Raw genomic sequence first — 24,563 nt, forward strand, 5'->3', positions numbered from 1 at the left:
TCCTTCACACAGAACAAATTAGCTTCTAAAACTCTGAAGCAAGAACAATTTTATCCCCTGCCCCTCTTCCTTTTACAAGTATAACTTAAAAATTTGGGCTGATTCAATTTTCATTTATCTCCCTGCCCCCATAACTCATATTTTCTGGCTTCTGGAGGGGAATTAGGCACTTACTCAATGGTTTGAAGCATGATCGGTTGCATGGACTGTAATTCTTTAACATGCCCTGCCCTGCGAGGTACAATTTGGTGATTTCCAAACAGGCTTTTCTGGGGAGGATGGCAACTGTTAGTCCCATGGCTATCCCAGAGGGCAGTCCTAGAGCCAGCTGGCTGCTGCTCAGCTGACAGTGTGCTCTCCTTGATAAGACCCAACACCTGTAGAAGATTCAGAAATGCAGTGGCCTATCTGCTCTGATAGGTCCCACTCCACCTGACCCCAATAGGTCTTTCTATGCAAGAAATGACCTTTGCAATATTATTGCACAGGACTCAATGATAACACCACCACCTTGTGTTCTTACGATGCTCACGTACAGTATGTCACAGTTACACTATTTTATATCATCATCTATGATCTCCTTTGGGAAGGACAGGAACAGGAATGGGAGACAAATGGCCAAGTTATTCCCCTTTTGTTGAGGAAGACTGATAAAGGGAGTTCAGAGAAGGCCAGAAAGTTTCAGGAACTTGCCTAGACCCACCTGCTGAGTTCCAGTAAAAGCTAGAATTTTGTCCTTTTGTTTCTACATTAAAAATAAACAGAAACAAGCTGAGCGTGGTGGCACAAGCTTGTAATCCTAGCATTTGGGAGGCTAACACCGGAGGATCGCGGTTCATGGACAGCCTCAGCTACTTAGTGAGGCCCTCTGAAACTCAGTGAGACCCAGTTTCAAAATAAAGAATAAAAAATAGGGCTGGGGTGTAGCTTGGAGGTCAAATGCCTCTCGGGTTCCATCCCCAGACCCGCAATAAATAAATAAATAAATAAATAAATAAATAAATCAGAAACAGGAGCCTAAGAGAATTTTGCAGAATTACCCACAATAGAAGGTAGTGATCATGAGCATCAGAAAACAGGTCCATGCCGGGTGTGGTGGCGCACGCTTGTAATCCCTGCGCTTGGGAGGCGGAGACAGGAGGATCGTGCAGGTTCGAAGCCAGCTGCGCTGGCGTAAGAGACCCTGTTTCAAAAATATAAAAATAGGTCTGGGAGTATAGCCCGGAGGTAGAAGGGCTTCCAGGAACCCCAGTACCACCAAAAAAAAAAAAAAAAAAAAAAAAGAAAAAGAAAAAAAAGAAAACAGGTCCATATCATGAAAACAAAGACTGGTCAGTCCCTAGGTCTTCAGACCACTACGTATTAGGTTGTAACTATTTTCCCCACTCCATCCTGCACAAAAGCTGATATAGAGTCTTCAGTTGCTACGTCAAGTTTTAGGGAGCCTATATAGTGCCAAGGAACCAGCACCTGCAATCTGAGTTTGTCAATGGGGGGAGGTTTGATTTCTCAACTCAGGACTGGTAGGCTTACATGACAGAAAAGAACTTCAGTACCTACCCTTCAGAGACAAAGACAGAGATTTAGTTAGGAAAGTAAGAAAGCACACATTCAAGGGAGAATGTGGACCACCTCAAAAGTGAGAGCGGAACTTTGGAGGTAGGTTTCAGGGCTCTTCTCTGTCGGGGTATTCATGAGGTGTGGCCAGGAGAGTGCGAGGACATCTCTGAGGACGACCTGAGTTTGGAAGTCTTGAGGCAGTTTTTGGTGGTCTGGCGGTCTGGTCATCCTTAGGATCCCCAGTCTGATCAAAGTCTCCATTATCCTAAGCCGGAGAGTCCTCTGAAGATTTCTCAAGATATCATATCTGTCTTGTTAACAATCCACAGGGGAATTATAGTATTTTTGTTGTTGTTGTTGTTGTTGTTAACTCTAGGATCTCCAGATTTCTCAGGAATTTGGGAGAGACAGGCCTGGGAAAGAGAACTGGTTTGGGGAGTAAGGTGTGGAGAACTTTAACACCAGGTTTTTGTATTAAAGTTATACTTTCTACTTATTTCTAGCTATCATCTTTTTAACTATTTCTTCTACCCTACATCAAGCTGAGCCTGTTTATCCCCCAGTGGCCCATTTGTTTCTGGGTGGCATCTCTCTATTTCTCCCTTGATTTTTTTCTGGTAACTAGAAAAAAAAATGTTGAATGGTTTATGGAATATGTGCAGTTAAGTTTGAATTTCAGATAACTTTTTTGTAGAAAGGTGTCCTAATATATATATATATATATATATATATATATATATATATATATATATATTGGTGGTACTAGGGGTGGAACTCAGAGACTTTCTACATCTGGGTTATACTCCCAGACCTATTTTTATATTTTATTTGGAAACAGGGTCTCACTAAGTTGCTGAGAGCCTCACTAAGTAGCTGAGGCTGGCTTTGAACCTGTGCGATCCTCCTGTCTCAGCCTCCCAAGTGCAGGGATTATAAGCGTGTGCCACTATGCCTGTCTCTCTCTCTCTCTCTCTCTCTCTCTCTCTCTCTATATATATATATATATATATATATATATATATATATATATATATATATATTAGCAACCTTACTCAAGAACAAATAAGAACAAAATACACTCTGAGTTGTTTGGCTATCTTCAGATTCTGTTCTCAGGGAGTACTTTCTCTCTCTCTTTTTTTACATTTTGTCATCTTAACTCTAAGAAGACAGTCCTAGGTTTCAGATAATTAAACTGAAATTGAAACTCTGATCTCCTTGTGAATTCAGGTTCCAGCTTGTTAAAGATGGTCTCGTCTACATCTAAATTAATTGAATATTGGATTAAGAGGAGGCTATTTAATTCATCAAGAGAAATGTAATTTCATTGTTGATTGAAACATCAGAGTCTTTAAGCACGGTGCCCTAAATTCACCCAAGGAGAGATCAAAACTTACAGTGGAAAAGGGAAGGACGAGACTGCCTGCTGGTGTGATTGAGATGGACAGAGCCATGTGCTGTTTACACAATTAAGTGAGGTATATGTGATCATTGCCATGGTAACACGTCCTACGGAGGCACCAAGAAGGAGGGAAGATCAAAGGTTTAGTTTCATAGGAAGTTTGTTTACGGAGGTTAAAAAAAAATTGAACAAAACCATAATGTCTGTAACAGAAGACATGAAGGCAAATAGACATCAAGAGAAGTAGAGCCCTTCATGTGTCTCATCAATTGAAGCCTAAATTTTTCTTAAATGAAAGGTCAATTAAAGTGCAGAAAGGATCCTGGCAGGCTGTCAGTAGTACCCATAAGACCAGAGAACGGCTTTGAAGCCTGGTGTCTTATGCCAAGTGCTGTTGTCAACTCCAACTCCTTACCGTGCCAGGAGAGTACCCTCATGTGCACTGCCATATTTGATTGCTTTGTGGCCAGCTATGACCTTGTGCAGTATTAGGATTTTACATTAGGATCTACCTTTACTCCAACAAGGAAAGCATGTTAAATATTTATGAGCCACAGCCTAACTCTGCTTCTGGAAAGTGAATCAATGAATCACTGTAGCCATGGAGATAGAATGCTGTGATTGGACCATTGACAGGGCCATGGGGATTCATTGATTCATCAAGTCAACAAGTATTCAGGAAGGGTGCTCTGGACACGAGGCACTGGGACTTATCTGTTACCTAGGAGGAAAACACACACACACACACACACACACACACACACACACCACCACCACCACCACCACCACCACCACCACCACCACCACCACTACCACCACTACCAACAACAATAAAAACAAAAAAAACCCCAAAAGGCAAAAGCAAAAAGTCAGCTATCGAAGTCCTTGCTCTAATGGGGTATGACATTCTAGTGAGGGGCTCTGTTTCTTCTCCAGCCAGTGTTGCTTGAACCCAGTGTGCCAGGCACTGTTGTAGACACTGGGGGGTAAATCAATAAGCCAAACAGATGATCACTCTTGCCTTGTGGAGCCTAGAGTATAGTGGAAAGAGCTGGACAAGGATCTTTACAAGTGAGTAAATTCTATAGTAGGACATGAGTGCTATAGGGTGACAGAGAAGGATGGGGGAATAGGGGTAAAGAGAGAGTGTTACATTTTTAGGTGGATGGGCCAGGGAAGGCCTTACTAGAAAGGGGACATTTGGGTAAAGACTTAAGGGAATAAAGGGAGGAGCCAAGAGGCTACCTGGGTGACACTGTCCTTTGGTTCATTTATAGGGATGTCAGCCAAGTGAGATCATCATAGTCTTTCCCTCTCTAGGAGTTTTCAACCAAAGCTGACTACACCCATCATTTTTTCTTCCAGCTACTAAAATACAATAGGAGACCATGTGAGTTCTGGCTTTTTTTAAGATGGTCTTTCAGTGGGTGTGGTGGTGCATGCTTATAATCCCAGCATTTGAGGGGCTGAGACAGGAGGATCATGGTTTGTGGACAGCCTCAGCTATTTAGTAAGGCCCTTTGCAACTCAGTGAGACCCTGTTTCAAAATAAAGAATAAAAAAATAGGGCTGGGCATGTAGCTCGGAGGTAGAATACCCCTGGGTTCCATTCTCAATACTGAAAAAAAAAAAAAAAAAAAAAAAAAAAGATGGTCTTTCCCTATGTTGTCCAGGCTGGTCTTAAACTTGAGATTCTCCAGCTATTTATGTTATCTTTCTTTATCTTTTTGCTTATGTCACTGGGGGTCAAAATCCAGGGCCTTGTATGTGCTAGGCAAATATACTACCTCTGAGCTATATCCCCAGCCCTTAGGCCATTGTTTTTGGACTAAGCTCCTATACTGAGTCTCTACAGAACAGGCTAAAAATTGAAATGGAGTCACTCATGCTAAAGTCTCACATACTGGCTGGGCGTAGTGGTGCACACTTGTAATCCCAGCATTTGGGAGGCTGAGACAGGAGGAGTAGCCTCAGCTACTTTGTGAGGGTCTTTGCAACTCACTGAGACCCTGTTTCAAAATAAGAAATAAAAAAATAGGACTGGAAGTGTCACTCCAAGGTAGAATGCACCTGGGTTCCACCTCTAGTATTGTAATAAATAAAGAAAGAAAAATAAAGTAAAATAAAATAAAGTCTCACACACCAAGCTGAGAGACACTAGGCTGCTTATCTGACCTTCGGAAAAATCAAAATTATAGAGATAATAGCCAAATTTTCCAAACAAGCTAGTCTTTTTTTTTTTTTCCTTTTTGTGGTACTAGAGATTGAACTCAGGGGCATTCTACCTCTGAACTCTACCTTCAACCCAATTTTTTTATTCTTTATTTTGAAACAGGGTCTCACTAAGTTGTAGAGGACCTCACATGTTGCTAAGTCTGGCTGTGAATCTGTGATCCTCCTGTCTCAGCCTCCCAAGTACTGGATTACAAGTGTGAGTTAACCCTGGCTTCTTTCTCTTTTCCTTGTTTTTCTCTCCCTCTCTTCTTTTTCCTTCCTTCTTTCCTTCCTTCCTTCCTTCCTTCCTTCCTTCCTTCCTTCTTCTTTCTTTCTTTACTTTTTTCTTTCCTTCTTTCTTTCTTGGAGCAATCCCAGATCCAAAGCTTGCTTCAATTGTCAAATTGGCATAATTATGAAGTTCTCTCTGCCTTAATCTTTAACACAAAAAGACAACCTGACAGAATCTGCCCTTAGCCAACCATTTTCCTGTTGCTGTCTTCTTGTCTCCACTTTACCAGGACACTAACTTTGAAATGACTAACCACTTAGGCTTTTTTGCTGTTGTTTTTTGACTCTCTTGAAATGTTTTTCTCTCTATAAACCAACCTCAAAGTGAGGGGATAAAACATGACCACCAATCAAACTCCTCTGCTCAGATACGGGAGCACTTGTTCTATTGTATGGAGTGAAGTGTTATTCAATTCTAGAATTCATACCAAGCCAATACAGATCTTCAAATTGTAAATCTTCTGAGTGTGTGCGTTGCTGTGGACCAAGACTAGGGCCTTGCACATACTAGGCAAGTGTTCTACTGCTGAGACACAGCTCCAGCCCGCAAGCCTGGAGTGGTTAACAGTCCTACCCTCTACTTTGGGAGAAAATGAGAAAGGAGGACAGAGGGAAGATGGCAGGCAATGTGGCATTTGGGGTGGGGGTGGAGAGCCTGAGGCCCTGGATCCAAGTCTGCTCATGTCCTCTCCAGTTTGGTGACATGAGCTCATATTTTCCTTCTTTTGCTCCAGCTAACTCCAGTTGGGTTTCTGTGACTCCCCCATAGCACTCACGCCCAGCTGTTGTGGAGCAGAGGGCTGGAGAACAGGAGTGGGGAGGAGGCAAGGGGGGACACCAGCAGTGCTGGCTGCAGGCAGGTCTGCAGAGAGCTGCCCGCTCTCCCTGACTGGTGCATTGTGCAGTGCCCCTGAGATCTGCACAAAGGAATGCCTCTTTGATGTCTAATTATTTAGGGCTTGTAAATTTATTTTCAGGGGAAAAAAAAGTGAGCTGGGCAGTCAACTTCTTTGGCTAAAAGAAAATACCCAGAAAATAAATAATATGGCCTACCAGCTATTTTCACCACCCTACACAAGACATGACATTTCCAAACCCTTAAGGTGAATAAATCAGTCGTGTCCATGCTAAAGTTCAGTGGGAAAATGTACCTTCATGGTACTCTGTTGTGTGTGTGTGTGTGTGTGTGTGTGTGTGTGTGTGTGTGTGAGAGAGAGAGAGAGAGAGAGAGAGAGAGAGAGAGAGAGAGAGAGAGAGAAAGAGAAAGGTTTTGAGGATTGAACCAGGGGTAGTCTAACTCCCAGCCACATCCCCAGCCCTATTTTATTCTTTATTTTGAAACAGGGTCTCATTAAGTAGCTGAAGCTGGCTGTGAACCTGCAATCCTCCTGTCTCAGTCTCCCAAGTACTGGGTTTATAAGAGTATGCCTCTACACCCAGCTCATAGTACTCTTTTAACTATTCGAATTTACCACTGGTTTGGTGACCCTGAAATTAGTATTTTTTTCATCATCAGCAACAGCTTTTGTACTGGTCTGGGTGCCATGATTAGTGACATTTGAGACCACCATCCCATCATCCATCCCCCCTCATCCTTGCTCCATTTTATAATCCACTCAGACAAAAGACAGAGGATGGAAAGCTAGACTTGGAATCAGGAAAACTGGGCTCTAATCTCCACTCTGCCATTAACAAATTAAGTGATATTTGGCAAATTGTCATTGGCGTTGCTTCAGTTTTCTCAGCTGAAATATGAAGTGGGTGGACTGGGTGTGTTTTAAAGCATTTTCCAGCAGCAACAATTACAAATATAGTCATACAACTGATTAAACTGTTTGGGGTGCTGGAGATGCAGCAGTGAACAGATGGACAAAGCCCTGCGCTCCTGAGGGCTACATTCCAGTGTGGAGACAAAGATAAACAGAACCCAGAAGATATCTAGTCTGTAAATTGATGATAAAGGCTGTGGCAAAAACACCACTGGGGAAGGGGAGAGAAAGTATTGGTATATGTTTGGGAGTTGTTTGCAATTTTTTTTTTTTTTTTTTTTTTTTTTGGTACTGGAGGTTGAACCCAGAGGCATTTTATCTCGGAACCACAGCCTTAGCCCTATTTTATTTTTTAGTTTGAAACAGACCTTGCTAAGTTGCTGAGGGACCTTGCTAAATTCCTGAGGCTGGACTTGAACCTGCAATCCTCCTGTCTCAGCCTTCTAAGTACTGGAATTACTGGCATATGCCCCTGCACCAGGCTGGTTGTAATTTTAAATAGCATGTCTATGGTAGGCCTCACAGAAGAGGTGACATTTTGTCAAGGCCTTAGAAGATGGAAAGGAAGCCAGCTATGTAGTTGCTTGGGGGAAATACCTTCCAGGTAGAAGAAACAGTAGAGATACTGAGAGGGGTTAGTGAGAAGGCTACTGCAATTAGAAAGGAATGAGGGAAGGGGTGAGGAGGAGATGAAATCAGACAAGTGATTTGGGGTGGCTGGATCCCGCAGGGCCTTGAGGCCATCTTACAGATACCGCTTCTGCTGGCAGTGATGTGGGAGCCGTTGCCAGTTGAGGAGCAGAGTGACAGGTTCTGAGGATTCCTCTGGCTACTTTGAGGGAGCAACCAAGAGTTGAGATGAGAGATGATGGTGGTTTGGACTAGTGTGGGCAGTGAGGTGGATATACTTTTGAAGGATGAGCTGACATGGTATGGTGTTGTATTATGAGTTGGGAATTAAAAAAATATATGAATAAACGATATATAAAGAATTTTTTAGGAGCTTGGGGTGTAGTTCAGTGTTAGAATGCTTGCCCAGCATGGGTGAGACCCTGCCAAAGGGAAGAAAGGAAGGAAGGGATGGAGGGAAGAAGGAAGGAAGGAAGTAAAAGAGGAAGGGAGGGAGGATGGAAGGAAATAAGTTGCTAGGCATGGTGACATGTGCCTATAATCCCAATACTTGGGAGGCTGAGACAGAAGAATCATAAGTTTGAGGTCATCCCCAGCAATCTAGCAAGACCCTGTTTCAAAATTAAAAGGGGCGGGGGCCCGGACCGCAGGATCCTGGGTCCTGGGTGGGGGTCACGTGGGGCACGCCGGACCCCCGGAAGAACCGGGGCCCGGGCCTCAGGACCCTGGGCCCCGAGTGGGGTTTGTGTGGGGCACGCCGGACCCCCGGAAGAACCGGGACCCGGCCACAGTGCTACCAAGTGCCTGATCCCACAACCTCCTCAAACCACACATATTGTCTTATTTTAAAACAAAAAGGAAAAAAAAAAAAGAAAAATATCGGAGAGGGGTCAAGATGGCCGCGGCAGCTGCCAGGAGCCTGCCGAGGGGTTAGGTCAGTGCTGGGGCCAGCGAGGCCGGCATTGGAGACTGCCGTGAGGCAAGGCTGCTACTGAGGTCTACGAGGCCGGGATCGGAGCCTGCCGAGGGGTTAGGCCGGTGTCGGGGCCATGCAGGATCATGCAGTTTCGAAGTCAGGCACGCTGGCTTAAGAGACCCTGTTTCCAAATAAAATGTATAAAATAAATCTGGGAGTGTAGCCCGGAGGTAGAAGGGCTTCCAGGAACCCCAGTACCACCAAAAAAAAAAAAAAAAAAAAAAAAAGAGTGGGATTGGAATTGCAATGCGGCATGCACAGAGAAATATCACAGAAAATAAAAACCGGATGTTTCCCCTAATTAGCAAAAACTAGGAAGAAAGGGGTAACAGGAGGTCGAGTTATAGAAAGGGCCCTATAGCGAAGCAATTAAGGTGACCAATCAGAGGGGATGGAATGGGGGAGGATGGAACCTCTTTAAAACTCAGGAGGTATGTAAACAAATGTATCAAAGATAATCACCAATCAAGCATGGGATCGAGGGAGGGGAAGGGAATGGGATGGGGATTGGATGAGGGCTAATTGGATGATGTGTGCTTGTATATCCTCTCAAGTCTTGTGTTGCTATGTGATGTATGATTACAATGCACCAATAAAAATAAAAATTAAAAAATTAAAAAAATTAAAAGGAGCTGGGGGTGTAGCTCAGTGGGAGAGTGCCCCTGGGTGCGCTGGGGACAAAATCTTCAATACATGAAGAATCTTCAATACATGTTGGAAGAACATCTAGACACTCCCAGATCCAAGGGAAGGAAGGAGAGCAGGGCTTCGCAGGACTCAGACATCACCAGGCAGCCTCTCCTGCATCTTTCTGGTTCTAGAGCCACAGTTGTTCTCTTTCTGAAAATCCCCTGTCCTCTGTGATGGAAAGCCAAGCTGCATTCCCTCTCCCAAAAAAGCCATACATTGAAGCCCTAAGCCCCACTGGTGCGCTGGGGACAAAATCTTCAACACGTGAACCTTTGGGGGACACTTCAGCTGCAAACCATCACAGCAGGTGAGACCTGGGACTAACGAACTAGGGTCCTGCAGTGAAATATGAGCCAGAGAGTAGAAAAGAATTTGATGAGAAAAAGAAAGTTAACATTTTAGGTCAAAATCTCATCTCAATGGCAAGCAAGTAAATGCTTCTATGATTTAGATAAACTCTTAACTATTTTTTGAAGAAAAAACCTGCTGTTGGCTAATACCCAGGAGGGCCAGTTATTCCCTTAAATTGTATTGAAATGCTGCGTTCCAAGACACCTAAGTTGTTTCTCCTAGAAGGACACATGAAGATAGAAGGTCAGCAATGAATTATGTCACTCTTTCTTATTATTCTCTCATTTTTAAGAAATGGAAACTCTTTCACAATGTTTAATGGGCTCTTCACATGTTATTTCACGGGCCATTAACATAACTGGATAATAAAATTGATGCTTAAAATCCCCTCCTTATTCCCTAGAAGGTGTGACTATGCAGTGACTGTGATTAACCCAAGAGAGGGAATAGCAGGAGCTGAGCCATCAGACACAAAGCGAGGGTGTCCCAAAGCCGGACACAGTTCCCTGCCTGAGTAGTTGGGAAAAAGTAATGATCTTAACAGCTGTCCTTCATGTTCTGGGTTCTTCTCCTTGTTTAGTGTTTACAAAAACTTGATGAGGCAATGTTATCCTCACTTTGAGAGAAACTTTTAACTAAGTACCTTTCTTTCTTTCTTTCTTTCTCTTTCTTTCTTTCTTTCTTTTTTGGTTTTTGGTATTTTTTTTTTTTTTTTGGTGGTACTGGGGTTCCTGGAAGCCCTTCTACCTCCGGACTATACTCCCAGACCTATTTTATACTTTTTTATTTTTGGAAACAGGGTCTCTTAAGCCAGCGGGGCTGGCTTTGAACCAGCGTGTGATCCTCCTGTCTCCGCCTCCCAAGCGCGGGGATTACAAGCATGTGCCACCACGCCCGGCCTTAACTAAGTAGATTTCTTAAATGCCCCTGTCTGAAAAGGTGTGTTATGGACTGAGATTCCCTCTCCCAAAAAAGCCATACATTGAAGCCCTAAGCCCCAGAACCTTAGAATGAATTAGTGATGAATTTGGAGATGGAGCCTTTAAAGACATAAATTTAAATGGGCCACATAGTCATATCCCAATCTATGTGTGCCTCCTAAAGAAAGGTAATAAGATGGCCATAGGCAAGCCAAGGAGAGAGGTCTTAGGAGGAACGGAACCTATCAGCACCTTGATCTTGAACTCCAGCCTCCAGACTGGGAGAAGTAAGTTTCTGTTGTTTCAGTCACCCAGCCTGTGGTGTCTGTGTCCACGCCAACCAGGACAGGTTGGTGTCAGATCTTTACCAGATACGTTCTGGAGCATTTTTTGTAAAATTTGTCCCTTTCTTCATCCTCTGCTAAAGGTGCGGGCTAAGATCATCATGCCTGGCTGTAGGACCCTTCTCTCCAGGTTCGTTGCTGTGAACCAGGGCTATATTACATGCAATTAGACCTCTGCCCTGAAAGTTGGTAATTGGAGAACCAAGAAGTAGAGATCAAAGGAGTTAGAATACCTCCGAGTCCTGAGGCCATGTTAGTTTGTGGCTGGGATATGCAGCTTGACTTTCCATCACAGAAGACAGGGGATTTTCAGAAAGAGAACAACTGTGGCTCTAGAACCAGAAAGATGCAGGAGAGGCTGCCTGGTGATGTCTGAGTCCTGCGAAGCCCTGCTCTCCTTCCTTCCCTTGGATCTGGGAGTGTCTAGATGTTTTTCCAACAGTTCCCCTTTCATTCGCCTAATTTAGTATGCTTTCCATGCTTGCAACCAAACAGAACTAGTCACCAAACTCATCCCCTTCCCTTTGTTTATGGTATGTCAGTGGTCATCTAAAGCAATCCCGGTGACATCCCTGAAAGTGCAGACTCCCCCTCATTCACCACACTTATTATTTCCCCAAACACATACTAGGTGCTGTGTCAGTCAGTGTTCTTCAGAGAAACAGAACCAGGGGATCATATATTTAGATTATTTCAAGAAATTGGTGTATGCAATTGGGTGTGTAGGGGGTGGGTGACAAGTCCAATATGATAAGAAAGTTGACAATCTAGGAACTTCCCAGCAGGTGCTGATGTTGCTGTGTTGATGTTGAGTTTCTTTTTCCTTAGTAAAATTTCTTTCTTTTCTTTTTCTTTTTTTTTTTAAACTGGGGATTGAACCCAGGGCACTCTACCTCCAAGTTACACCCCTAGACCTTTTTATTTTTTATTTGGAAACAGACTCTCGCTAAGTTGCTGAGACTTGCCTTGAACCTATGATCCTCCTGTTTAAGATTACCAAGGATGGGGAGTATAGGCATGCACTACTATGCTTGGCAACCTTCTGCCTTTAAGGCCTTTCAACTGGTGAGAGGAAGCCCATGTCATTACTGAAGGCAATGCCCTTCGCTTAAAGGTAACTGATTGTGGATGTGGACTCCATTTACAAAATGCCTTTGGAATAGCTAGATTAGTGTTGCTGGCACATAAAACATTGTCGGTACCATAGTTGTCTTCTAAAGAATGGGGGAAGTGGGTTAGGTACAAGATGAATGGCACAGCTCCTGCGATCAAGGTGTTTTCATCCAGGGGCATGAACTCAACTCATCACAGAGCAAGAATCAGAGGGCTGATCACACCTCATAGATCATGGGAGGATTCATACTGAAAGTCAAGTGTAAGCTAGGCCACAAAGAATCTGTAGGTTTTCGGTGAAAGAAGAGGGACATGCCTTGTGGATGGAGGAGCAATCCAGTTGCTTGTAAAAGTAGATCGGGCTCAGGAGAAGGCATTTTCTTAAAAGCAGGGCAAGTTTGGACCAGAATCAGTAGGCAGTAGTTCAGGCTATAAGGCTTCCAAGTAGGCAAGAGGTGTGCTGAGAGCACTGCTGTGGATGCCTGGGTGAGGTAGGGCTGGAAAGGAGTCAGGAGACCTTTGGCAGGCCATGGCAAGGTTTGTGACTGGCTATGATAGTAGCCTGAGCTGTGGTAATTGAGGAGGAACCAGCAAGGAAAAGATTTCAGCCAAAATCATGGTGAAGATAGAATCTTCTTTACTGGGAACTGACGAGGGAGAAGCCTGTATATCATATCCACTACCAAACGTGCCCACTCTCCCAAGCTCACATTTATTTGCAGGATTCTGTTTTTCTCTTGACGGGAAGCTTCCATGTGCTGTGTACTAATGGCTACAATTTTTATATAATAACAGGCATAGTTCCCTTCTTACAACCAAATCTTGAGCCCCTGAGCCTGGTGGGGGGATGGAGATAGAATGGCTTTTACAAAAGGGCCCTTAGAAGGGAAGGTGCAGAATGTGGGGTTGACAGCTGAAGACTCACGGCAATGGTAGCAATGACAAGGAATGCCAGTGGGAGAGAGACAATGAGGGACAGAGGGCAGAGGAAACATTAAATGCAGAGAAAACAGGAAGCAATTTAATTCACCTCAATTTGGTCAAGATAATGCTTTCTGCAATCAGGCAGAAGATGAAGCTTGAAATTATGCTTGAATTAGGTTATAGGGTTTCTAAAAAAAAGTTCCATTTCTTGCTCACCCAAGTATAAGACTTGTACCTGCTCTGTATACCAAAACAGTGACCACTTAATACTGAGTGGAGGTAAAGATGATGCCTTAAAGTGGCATTTCTGCCTGAGGCTCTGTCTTTCTTACTAGAGATTGTTTTGGCTGTTTCAGATGACTTGTTCACAGGTTTTCACCACTCTGTTTGAATGCATACCCCGTGCCTACCATTGAGTTGTCTGTTGAAGAAATAGAGACATATGTGATCTGATTCTTCCCCTTCAGGAAAATTGAGAATTATATTAATCAGTTTTCTATCACTATAATGAAATGCCTGAGAAAATTAACTTACAAAGAGAAAAGGTTTATTTGGGGTTACAGTTTTGGAGGTTCCAGCCTAAGGTCAAGCACGCCCATTGTTTTGAGCATCTGTTCAGTGCCAGATGGCTATGAGGAAGAGTATGTGGCCAAGCAACCTGCTCACCTTATGGTCAGGAGCAAGAGAACAAGGAGGGGGCCAGGTTACATGATCCCCTTCGAGGGCACACCTCTAATGACCCAAGGACCTCCTGCTAGGCCCCATCCCTTAAAGGTTCACATTTCCTAATAGTGCCACCCTGGGGACCAAACCTTTGACACAGTGCTTTTGGGGAACATTCAGTATCCAAAGTATAGCAGGAAATAAGACTAAATATTATAAAAATAGAAAATAATAAAATATGAAGCACCAAGAGGAGCAGAGTATAAATGCTGGTGGAATTCAGAAGAAAAATGACGAATGGGAGGCTGACATGGTCTAATGCCCTTGCTACTCAAATTGTGGTCCATGGACCAGCAGTATCAACATGACTGAAAGGTTTTTAGAAATGTGGAATATCTGGTTTACCCTGGATCTTTTGAATCAGAATCTACATTCTAACTGGCTTATCATCTGCCATGCATATTTTTTTTTTTTTTTTTTTTGGTGGTACTGGGGTTCCTGGAAACCCTTCTACCTCTTGGCTACACTCCCAGACCTATTTTATATTTTTATTTGGAAACAGGGTCTCTTAAACTAGCACGGCTGGCTTTGAACCTGCGCGATCCTCCTGTCTCTGCCTCCCAAGTGCGGGGATTACAAGCGTGTGCCACCACTAACTGCCGTGCAATATAGATTTGGAAAGCAATGCTCTAGGACCGTTGGTTCATGAACTTGAGGGTAAGATTGAAGAAAGCTTAACCCATTTGTCTCATTGTACCATATGTGGAACACCTGAGGCTTAAACACAGTTTATAATATAATCATATAATATATAAATAATATAATAATAAAATTATAATAATATCAATTCAATTAATATAATAATATACTATTAGGTATAGATTATGCCTTAGATCATGACTTCCAACACTTTAGTGCAAAACTTGGACTGATTGGGTTAATATGCGTTGGTATTTGATTTCTTCAGACCCACTCTTTTCCATTTCAGACTTAAACACATAGAACCTTCTGGGTAGCCTTAATGTTGATAGACTTCTGACTAGCAAAAGGAATCCTGGATAAGAGGATGGAGTTCCAAAGAGTAAGATCATTTTGAGCAACTAGTTAGCTAGATACGAAAGCTAATAATAATCATATGAATGAACTCAACCTGCTTTTCTAAATGTAACCCTTTATGGGAAAATTTGTACTTGTAATCATCCTGCTCCGTGCTTGGTAACCCCAAAAGTAGTCTTGCTAGGATACATATTAGAAGCCTTCTTGAGGAGATTGTACCTCTTAAATCTAATCTCTAATCTCATTTTTTACTTTCTTGCAATGTTGGGGATTGAAACGAAGGCCTTGTGCATGTTGGGCAAGCACTTGAAAGCAAGGATTTTGCCTTATTTAACTTTAATTTTCCCCATGGCTTCTCAGAAAGACGCCCATTAAAAATCAGGTATTTTAAAAATCATTGTTGAAGTGAGCCACCAGTGGCACATGCCTATAATCTCATTACTTGAGAGGCTGAAGCAGGAGGATCTCAGGTTTGAGGCCAGCTTCAGCATTTTAATGAGACCCTCAGCAACTAAGCAAGATCCTGTTTCAAAAAAAAATTAAAATAAGAAAGGGCTGGGAGTATAATTCAGAAATAAAATGCCTCTGGATTCAGCCCTCAGTACAAAAAAAAAAAAAAAAATCATTGTTGACTAAGTTACTACTGATAGAGAGAAGAGCATTAGGAACTTCTGAGAAGACGAGAAGCTGAACTTGGACACAAACACGGAGGGAAGCAAGAGACAGTGATTTGATGTGCACTTAGATCAGAGATCAGCAGTGTTTTCTCTAAATGGCCAGTATTATGGCTTGGCAATAAAATGTCCCCCAAAGTCTAATGTGTTGGAGGGTCGGTCCTTAATGCAACCACATTTAGAGGTGGGCTTTAATGAAATAATTGGGTCATGAGAGTGCCAACTCCATCAAAGTATTAATCCTTAATGGCTGACTTATGGGGAGGTGGAGAAAACTATAGGAGTTGGGGAACTAGTTGGAAGAAGTGGGTCATTGGGAGCATCCTCTGAAAGGGTCTATCTTGTCCCCAGCCTCCTTATCTAACTCTCTTTCTGTTCCCTGGTTATCATGAGCTGAAAGACTTTCTTCTCCCATACCTTCCATCATGATAATTTTGTCTTGGAGCCAGCCAACCACGAACTGAACCTCTGAAATCATGAGCCGAAGTAAGTCTTTCTTCTTCTTGTCAGGTATTTTGGTCACAGCAATGAAAAGCCGACTAACACAGCCAGAGAGTAAATATTTTTGGATTTCTGGGCCATACGTCTCTGTCTCAACTATTCATCTCTGTCTTCGTAGTGTGGTAGCAGCTATTGTAAACGATGAGCATGGCTGTGTTCCAGGAGAATTTTATTTATGGACACTAAATTTTCAATTTCATCTCATTTTCCAATGTCATGAAATATCATCCTTTAAAAATTGTTTTTTCAACCATCTCAAACTTTAAAAACTATCATTAGCTCACAGGCAGTAGAAAAATGGGGTGGGTAGATTTGGCTCTCAGGCCACAATTTGCCAACCCCTTATTTGGAACAATAATTAAAATGTTGCAATTAAAGAAGATTCACATCAACGTTTTTGTGTTGGTCAAAAGGACAATGATTGAGTAAATTATAGTACAATTACTTGTGAAAATCTTTACAGCCAATTAAAATAGTTTAAAGACAACATGGAAAATGCTATGATAAATTGCAAGTTGAAAAAGCAGACTCCAAAATTATGTCTGCTCTGATTCTAACGATGTTGAATGAATCTTGAATAAACTCTGTGCAAATTATGTGTGCACAAGGATTGAAAGGGAAAATGAAAGCTGTTTGATTTATAGAAGGTTGGGGCTGCAGCTAATTTGTTTTTACTTAAACGTGAGAATCAAGCTTCCTTCTAATTCTCAGGTTCTGTGATGGAGTTACCATGGACATTTAGATCAAATTATTCGTCAGACACGCCCTTTCTCAATACAAGGAAGGAAGAGGACATAATTTAGGTTAAGATGTCAGAGGAGTTTCATATTGTTTCAGTTCATCCTTGCTATATAATAAACACCCCCTGACTTTGTGTCCTAAAACAATACTATTTTACATATTATGGTCATGGGTTCTGTTGGTCAGAAATTCAACCAGGCCCCAGTAACAAGGGCATGTCTCTGCCCTATGACATCAGTGGCTTCAGCTGGGAACACCCGGATGACTATAGGTAACTCGAGTGACCTGGTGCTGACAGCTCTAATTCTGGAATGCCTTTTTTACTTCAACTGGCACCTGGGTGGGGATAATGACAAGAATGGTGAATTTGTTTCCTAAGGTTGTCACAATGAAGTACCACAACCTAGGTGTCTTAAAACAGCAGAAATGTATATTGTCTTATGGTCCTGAGGATGGGAAGTCTGAGGCGAAGGTGTTGCAGGGGCTGGTTCTTCTAAATGCCGAGAGGAATTCACTGTTCCAGATTCCTCTCCTGTCTCCTGGTGATTTCCACTGGCTTGAAGAGGCATCACCCTGATCTCCGCCTCGATTTTCATATGTTGTTTCTCCTGTACGTTGCCTGTCTTCAAATTCCCCTTTTGTATAGAAACCCCAGTCATACTGGATTAGGGCTCCCTTTCATGACTTCATCTTCACTTGATCAAAGAACCCATTTCCTAATAAACCACATTCACAGGTACTGGGAATTAGGGCTTCACTATTTTTTAGGAGGAAGCAATTCAACCTACAGCAGTTAGACTCAGTGAGAACTGTCCACCACAGTCCCTACAATTGCCTTTCCACCTGGCATAGGGCTGGATGATCAAAGGAAGCATCTCCATCCTGAGCACTACCAATTACAAGTGGACCAGGAAGAAGCTGTACTGCCTTTTAGGAGCTAGCTTTGGAGGCCATGCTAAGTTGAGAGAAGTTGTTATAAGGTTTCCCAGACTCAAGGTGAGGGACATAGACCCTTCTGTCTGCATGGGAGGAACATAAAAAAAATTGAATTTTTTTTTAAAGAACGCATACTGCCAGGCATGGTGGCACATATTTGTAATCCCAGTACTTAGGAGACTGAGACAGGAGAGTTGCAGATTTATGACCAGCTTCAGCAACCTTGTGAGGTCCTCTGCAACTTAGTGAGATCCTATTTCAAAGTTAAAAAAAAATAGGGCTGGGGGTATAGCTCTGACATAGAATGCCCCTGGGTTCAACCTCCAATATATATATAAAATTTAGAGCACTTTTAGGTGAACAGTAAAATTGAGATGAAGGTACAGAAATTCCCATATTCTCCATCATCTCCTGTCCCCACAGCTGCATAACCTCTTCTGTCTTCGACATCCTGCACTGGAGTGGTACATTTGATACAAACCATGAACCTAGGCTGACATACCATTATTACCCAAAGTCTATGGTTGTGGCTAGGGCTCATTCTATTGACTGATTGATTGATTGATTGATTGCAGTACTGGAGATCAAACCCAAGACCTCTTGTATGCTAACCCAAGACCTCTTGTATGCTAACCAACTGCTCTACCAGTGAATTACATCCCCAGCCCTAGGGCTCAATATTATACATCCTGCATTTTTGAACGAATGCTTAATGGCATGTTTCCACCATTATCATATCATAGAGAGCCGTTCCACTGCCCTAAAATTCCTCCGTTTGCAGCCATTTTCAAAATTGACCACGAGCAGGGATTTTTAACCTCAGGTTTATGGACCCACTGGGAGCCTGTAGTTGGCTTCTAAAGTGTCTGTGAAACCACAGCAGCTGTGCAGTGTGGTATGTGAGCCATGTTCTTTTTTCTGCAGCATTGATCTTCAGCTTTCATTCCATGTACTAAAGGGTCTCTGACCTACAAATGAGGAGGAAGTACTGGAATATTGGGTCCATCTGCTGCTTCCAAACAGAATGGCGCATGCCTTCCTTTCTCTAATGCAGAGAAACTGTTTTTGATCTCTAGCTTGGCGCCAGTGATGGCCTTTCTCCTTCCCCGAGGCAGCTCCCGCCATCTGCCAAATGGTTCTATGACCCCAGTGTCCTTGAAGCCATCCAGCAGCCTTAGAGTGGTCCCAAAATGCTCCAGCTCTTCAAAGGACAGGAATGGAATTGGAAAGCAGCCTGTTTTGCCATTCCTCACACCTGGGAGGCTCTGTGACGTCCCCGTCCCCTTCCACGGCAGCACAAAAACCATGCCTCACAGCCATCAGCCCCCTCCTGTTGGCCTTCCCACCCTGTTTGTGTATTTCTGTCATTTATGAACCTACCTCTCTCTTTCATTAGCTAACAAACTCCTTTGAGAACAAGCATTTGTCTTATTTCTCTTTATGTTAAAAATACTCAATACCATATTTTGCAAATGATTATGCTCAAAATGGTTAGTGATTTTAAAACATTAAAGCTGAGCTGCAGAAAGTTAGCATAAAGCCCCTAGGACTCTGGTGCCAGCTTTGGTCAAAGGGTGCTGGTTATTCATGTGGTTAGAACCAGTCATTCAAAAGCTCACTGTACTAGGAAGGTCACAGGTGCCAGCTGAGCCAAGATAAGGAGATCTGGGGGGTGGAGTGAGGTGGGGAGTGAAACCTAGAGCTAGCCTGGGTTCCAGTCCTAGATCTGCCACTGACATTCTGTAGGACACTGGCCAAGACATTTCTGTAGGGCAGAGTAAAACCTCAATGTGAATCGTGGCTTCCGAGGCATTAGTTTGAGAAAGACAGCTGGGTGTCCTGGGTCAATTTCTGGCTCAGGAGTTAGATCGCCTCAGTTAGTATCCCAGCTTATCAACTCTGATTGCTTATATGAACTTGGGCATTAACACTTCCCAGCCTCAGCTGCCTCTTTTGTAGAAAACTTTCCTTGGGAGACCTCTAGCCTCCGTCCCAGCTTGCTTTGCACCACGCACTGTTGGAGTGCTTGACATGTCTTTATTCCTTTAGTCCTCAGGACAACCCAGCACTAGTCATATTATTGCCCCATTTACCAACAATGCCACAAAAGAAGCACAGATTAGCGTGTGGGGCTGACGCCCAGGAGAGGGGACTAAAGGAAAGGTGGACAGGATAAGCTTTGTGAGCAGGAGCAAGCTGACGGGGGCCCCCAGAGCAAAGACTGCCACCCTACGAGGGCAAGGGGCAGGTTCTGGGGTCCTACAGCTGAGTCATGGTTTTGCCATGAAACTGCAGCTGATCTGAAGATGAAGCCAGTAGGGGCCATCTGCCAGCTACTCTTCAACTACCAGGTTGTCTTGAAGGGAGAGCCAAGCAACACACCTCCAGGGTCCCAGGAGTGGCTGATGTAGGTAAGGAGATCTCCAAGAGAGCAGGGATAGAATTTTGTTCTTCTACATTTTCTAATATTTTATCCCCAATGCCTTAGCACATTCACACTGTCATCCAAAAGTTTGTCACATGAACTAATGACTGAATATCAAGATGCTGAAACAATAGAGTATAGAGGTCAAGCTCGGCTGAGAGTAAGATTCTAGCTCTGCTGCTTACCAAGTAATCTTGGGGAAATGATTGTTAAATGGTGATGATAATTAGTTCCTAGCTTGTGGGTCTTTGTGAAGATTAAAAGTGGCATTTCACAGTGTCTGGCAAACCTATCTAGTAAACCACTATTGGTACAATTATGTCTGCCCCTTCCCATTGTATTCTATTCTGTTATTGTATCAGTGAATAGAAATGTGTTCAGGTGGTTGGACTGTGGGGACTTCTTTCTTTTTTCTTTGAGACTCACCGCACCCAGAATGAGATGACTTCCTCTTTCTCTTGCTTTGTAAATTTTGTTAGCATCTAGTACAATGTTCTAAATACAGTCATTATTTGCATTATCCAGGCAGAATAAGAACACAGCAAGGGAACAGTCACTCTGCAGATGCTGTCAGAGACTTAGCTAAATGGGTCCTTGGGCAGGGGAGCAAGAATGTGAGTGCCTTAGAGATAAAACAGGCTGCATTTCCCTAGTCCTGCATAAATAGCACTCTGGACCCAGGTCTTCTCAGCCAGGAAGAGAAGGCAGCTTGCTTTTTCTTCTGAACAAAGCCTGTGCTTGCATGAAAGTCTCTAGAGAGAAATGTGTTTGTACATTAGGCTGGTAATTAAAGGCTCCCAATAAACCGAGTCTCATTACTCAGCTTAAGGAGCTGCCGAGACAGTGTCTGGCACAGTGTCAAGTGTCTGCTTGGTGCAGAGCTGAGCCTGGGGCTGTTCCATTTCGGTGGTGGGGGCTTGAATCCCGGCCCCACTAAGGGTTCTTCTGTGCCAGACTCTCGTTTATAGTACGCTGAAGGGACATGGCAGGTCCTCACACTTCTCAGGTTCCACTGTCCTCTCTTCCAAGCATTTCAATAGGCTCTTAAGAAGAGGCAAGACCTGCCTGCTGCTGGTGAACATCACAAGGGTTCAGTGTCAGGATCTCAAAAGACAGTTGCAAATCTCAGACAGGTTAAGATGAGGAAAACTAATGCCAGTCATTCTTACTAGAATGCAAAAAAGTCTATTAGAATCCAAGGTCAGATAAGGAAACCAACTAGCTAATCACTTCTGCACCTTCTGCACAAAAGAGAGCCTGTGATTTGGGCTTTACAAATATTTTTCTTATTCATCACTTTTCACTAGGGCTGAGGGATAATACTTAGCTTTGTAAAATGCTTTCGAGTTTGCAAAGCACTTTCACCAGTATCATCTAACCTGGTCTTTATTGTTGAGTGTTATTTCTCATACAAATTAAGGGTAAGATTAATATTAAAAGCAGTAGCACCACAACTTCAGCACCTGACTTTTGTTGGCCACTTTATTTGTGCTAGGAGCTGTTTAAAGTGAATTAGAAGTAGTGTCATCCTTGGAAATAGAGTAGCCAAAAGAAGAAAAATTATCATAAGGTTACTCTGTACATAGTGTATATGTACTTGCTGGGGAACCAGGGTGGCATTTTTTTTTAGCACAGTTTCTACTTAGAAAGACCTTGTGCCTACAACTAATCTCAATTTTCTCCATTATTTTTGTTATAGTTTTCAAGACTTTCTATGGTTTGTTCCTTCTCTGAATTATTGTGTAGAACACAAATCACAATAATGAATAATAGCACTAATGAAACATGTCTATGTATTGGGCATGATTGTAACAAGTTCTTAATTCTCTTGACTATTCCACGAGGTGGGTAGAATTACCATGCCTATTCTCAGACTAGAAAACTGAGGCACAAATAAGTCAAGTGACAGCCCAAGGTCACAGACCTGGTAAAGTAAGGGTTAGGGATCTAACTGAAGTGGTCTGTCTGCAGGAACCATGTTCTTTATTACCTGAAGGACCATGATAATCCTCATGTCAAGCTTTGCCCAACTTGAGAAACATGTGATTGGCAAGCCAACATGAACACTCTTTGTTCTGGGTGAAACAACAAAGACTTGTCAAAGAGGTCTAGCAGCCTCTCGAGCAAGCCACATCCCCGTCTTCACTGTCCAAGTTCATTTCTGTGTCCACTATGCCATGTGTCTCTACAAGCCCAGCATGCAAAACCAGAACACCAGAGCATAGAGCACATCATAAGCCGCAGGTGTCAACTATTTTTTAATTAAGCTTCTGGGGGTCGGGTAACCATTAATTTAAATTTATTTTTCAAAATCGGGCATGGTGGCGCACGCTTGTAATCTCAGCACTTGAGAGGCTGAGACAGGAGGATCTTGGTTTGCGGCCAGCCTCAGCTACTTAGTGAGGCCCTTTGCAACTCAGTGAGACCCTGTTTCAAAAAATAAAGAATAAAAATTAGGGCTGGGGGTGTGGCTCCGAGGTAGAACGCCCTTGGGTTCCATCCCCAGTACAAAAAAAATTTATATTTCACTTTCCTCTATAGAAATGCTTATTTCTCTAGTCCAGAGGGGGCAGAAACTACCAGAAGCCCTCATTTGCTTGGCCCTCTTGCCCACCCACTCATTAGTTGTTCTTTGTACCCTTGTGGATTAACTCTTAGGGCAGAGCCCACCTTTTCAAGCTCAGGGGTCCTAACTGCCTACACCATGGCTTCCCTGTATTCCTGCTTGGCTTGGGTTTCCTGGGAGGAGCTGACTTGGGATGTGTCTGGCCTATTCTGAACAGTGCAATGCAACACACTTTTACACATGTAGTACACCAAACACTCAGGTGGGAATTCGAATAGGAAGAAATGTTTTTACTTTGAGGGAAAGTTGCTCAGGCTAAGTCCTTCTGGTTTGCTTCCATGAGAATGAAATGAATATTTCTAGCCAGATATGGTGGCTCATGCCTGTCATCCCAGTATATGAGAGGCTAAGACAGGAGGACCATAGGTTCAAGGACAGACTCAGCAACTTAGAGAGCCCCTCTGCGACTTAGTGAGACCATATTTTGAAAATTTTAAAAATGGAAAGGGCTGGGGATATCGTTCAGAGGTAGATATCCTCTAGGTCCAGAGTAGGCTAGACATATTCCAAGTCAGCTCTCCCAGGAAGAGGGGGAGGAGAAGAAGAAGGAGGAAGAACAGGAGGAGGAAGAAGAAGAAGAAATAAGGTGGAATAAAGGAGGAGGAGAAAGAAGGAGGAGAAGAAGGAGGAGGAGGAGGAGGAGGGGGAAGATGATTTTTTTTTTTTTTTGTGGTACTGGGGTTCCTGGAAACCCTTCTACCTCTGGGCTACATACACTCCCAGACCTATTTTTATATTTTTATTTGGAAACAGGGTCTCTTAAGCCAGCGAGGCTGGCTTCGAGCCTGCACGATCCTCTCAGATGACCACACAAAATATGGTTGCTAAAGACCTGGCATTTGTGAGACCTGAAATATCACAATTATTTTACTGGCTAAATAAATAAATAAATAAATAAATGACCATGAAATCATATGTACTTACAAGAAGCTCTTATCTCTTTCCCTTACAAGCACTATAATGTCTATGCACAGACAGTCTCTCTCTCTCTCTCTCTCTCTCTCTCTCTCTCTCTCTCTCTCTCTCTCTCTCTCTCTCCTCTCCCTCTCCCTCTCCCTCTCTCTCTCTTTCCCTCTCTCTCCCTCTCTCTCCCTCTCTCTCTTTCTCTTTCATATATAGAGGTTATCAGAGCTCCAGAAAACACCAGCACATCACACTGACACACCCCATTTAATCTAAAAACCATGAGTCCTCAGGCCCTCAGCCCCGGCTGCACATTAGAAACTTCCAAGGGGCCCTTGGATGTTCTGAGGCCCAACTGGAGCCCCAGAGGTTCTGATTCAGTTGTTCTGTGCTGGGGCAGGAAAACTGAATGTCCCCACTTGCCTGGGGCTCAGAGGTTTCTGGGTGAAGAGCCTCCTGGGAATCGGATACTAAGTGGTCACCTTGGGTGGAGATATGGTTTGTAAGTGTCTTGGTGATTGTAACCAGTTAGGGTTGAGGACCCTGAGAATTCTAAACTTTAATCCATAGGCCAGAGACTAGTGACTTAGGACTTCAGGAAATACTGGTTTGTAACAGATTCTTTTATTTATTTTTTGTGTGTGTGATGCTGGGGATTGAACCTAGGGGCATTCTACCTCTGAGGTACATCCCAGCCGTGTGTGTGTGTGTGTGTGTGTGTGTGTGTGTGTGTGTGTGTGTGTGTGTGTGTTACTAGGGATTGAACTCAAGGGCATTCTACTTCCAAAATACACCTCCAGCCCTATTCTTTATTCTTTATTTTAAAACAGGATCTCAGCTGCAGAGGGTCTCAC

Source organism: Muscardinus avellanarius, assembly GCF_963383645.1.
Source record: "Muscardinus avellanarius genome assembly, chromosome: 14".
Lineage (NCBI taxonomy): Eukaryota > Metazoa > Chordata > Mammalia > Rodentia > Gliridae > Muscardinus > Muscardinus avellanarius.